At 48.4% G+C, this 2,316-nt stretch overlaps 1 pseudogene; it reads left to right on the top strand.

Moving 5' to 3' along the window:
* The first annotated feature begins 822 nt into the window (after positions 1 to 822).
* LOC126413649 (5S ribosomal RNA) lies at positions 823 to 939 on the top strand (annotated as a pseudogene).
* Positions 940 to 2,316: the final 1,377 nt, after the last annotated feature.

Here is a 2,316-nt window from a genome sequence, read left to right as displayed (position 1 = left end):
GCGATGGAGCTCCGTATGCCACGGCAAACTGGCTGACACTGACGGCGGCGGTGCACAAATGCTGCGCAGCTAGCGCCATTCGACGGCCAACACCGCGGTTCCTGGTGTGTCCGCTGTGCCGTGCGTGTGATCATTGCTTGTACAGCCCTCTCGCAGTGTCCGGAGCAAGTATGGTGGGTCTGACACACCGGTGTCAATGTGTTCTTTTTTCCATTTCCAGGAGTATATATACAGATAGAACAACATGGTCAGGAGAGGAAATGTCCGTTTAAATTGGGCTAACATAGGAATTCTACGCGCTTACGTTTTCGTGAGCAAGCTGTTTGCTTTGCGAGCCAAATCAAGCCGACAACTGCCGCTGGAGAGCGTTGCGAGTGCTAAATCATGTCAACCAGCTCGTTCCGCGTGCAGAAGGCGCTGTGTCCCGTGACGTTGGTTATCGCGTCTCGAGGCCTAAGTCCCGTCTGCATGCATGTCAACGTAAGCTGTTTCCTACAGGGAATGCGTGCGTGCCATGTACGCTTCCTAAGTTCGCGTAAAAGTAAATTGCTACTGGAATAGCTACGGAAAACGTTTGTGTACGACATTGTACTGTCAGCAAAATCGTGTGCAGATAATTTTATGAATTTCCATGATGCGCGATGTTTGATGGAGACATTACTGCTGAACAGGCTCTCGGATGATTTCATATTATAACGATTCATTTTATTGACTGTAAGATTGAGAGCAGTAGAAATCAGGTGGTATGTCTTTATCTTGAGACTTTCACTGTAGCTGCGTTGAGATATTCCAATTTTCCATTACAGTATTCACTGTTCATTGGGCAACGGCCTTGCCGCAGTGGATACACCGGTTCCCGTGAGATCACCGAAGTTAAGCGCTGTTAGGCGTGGCTGGCACTTGGATGGGTGACCATCCAGCCGCCATGCGCTGTTGCCATTTTTCGGGGTGCACTCAGCCTCGTGATGCCAATTGAGGAGCTACTCGACCGAATAGTAGGGGCTTCGGTCAAGAATACCATCATAACGAACGGGAGAGCTGTATGCTGACCCCATGCCCCTCAGATCCGCATCCTCCTTTGTGGATGACACGGCGGTCGGATGGTCCCGGTAGGCCAATCGCGGCCTGACGACGGAGTGCTACTACTATTCACTGTTCATTGGTTGCATATTAGGATCTGCGACCGACGGAGAAGAAAACCAGTGGGGACATCGAGACAACTGTAGAAGACACGAGGTAATCAAACTTCCCCATCCGTCAAGCTAGGACAGAAGGAAAATTGACAGACCTCTTCGTTGCGAATTGGTGAACGCAGCTCTGCATATGCAGCAGTTCGTAAAGAGCGACTTACGCCGTTAGCAGTAATGTGTCACGCGAGTAATCTTCCACATCTCGTTCTAATTTGTTTACTAATTCGGGTGAGGTATGAGCCGTTACACACTGTCAGTGTTGACTCACAACACGTTTAGCTTAAATCTAAATGATACACACTGTTGGAGAATAAAACTGCACCAACACGAAGGACAGTAAATAACAAACTTTTCTGACAGAGAAACACAATGCATATATGTTTTTTTTATACAGGGTGTTCCGAAGCTATTCATTCAAATTAATACAGGAAGTAGCAATTGTCAAAACAAATGTATTTAGTTGTGGCACATACAGTCCCTGACGGCAGTTTCTGATGCTAGAGACGATTTACACAGAAGGTAGCTGAGCATGATAATTACAGCAGTGGCATTCACCGGAACTGCTCGATTGCAGGCCGACTCTAATGACACCGATGTCGACGGAAGGTGAAGCTCTAACCTCCTTCACTTCCTTTCAACTGCTCGACCACTCGCCTGTATGCACGCAGTACATCGTCGGAACATTAATTACTGAGTACGTTAGAAAATTCCTGGCGTGTCCGCAATGGTACCAGCAGCGAGGGCAGTTCTAGCGACGAGGTCTTCGTCCATTTTCAGAACGATTTCACATACCAGCTGCTTCATATGCCCAGAGAAAGAAATCCAGACACGTGGGGTCATGTGACCTGGTGGCCAGGCCACCTCGGCCGATCCATCGATTGCCCAATCTGGCTCTCACATAATCCTCACAGCAGTACTGAAATGGGCTAGCACCTCATCGTGCTCGAAGTACGTTCTTTATCTAACATTCAGAGGTACGTCCTCTATTAGTTTTGGCAACACATATTCCATGAAGATGCGATATATCCGCCCATTGGGGCAGACTGGAAGAATATATGGTCCGATAAAGCTGTCACCGAGAATGCCGGCCTGCACATGAACACCGGACTGCTGTTCATGAGCACGA

Source organism: Schistocerca serialis, chromosome 7 (assembly GCF_023864345.2).
Source record: "Schistocerca serialis cubense isolate TAMUIC-IGC-003099 chromosome 7, iqSchSeri2.2, whole genome shotgun sequence".
NCBI lineage: Eukaryota > Metazoa > Arthropoda > Insecta > Orthoptera > Acrididae > Schistocerca > Schistocerca serialis.
Note: the sequence above shows the minus strand (reverse complement) of the source record. Positions and strands in the feature narration are given on the sequence as shown.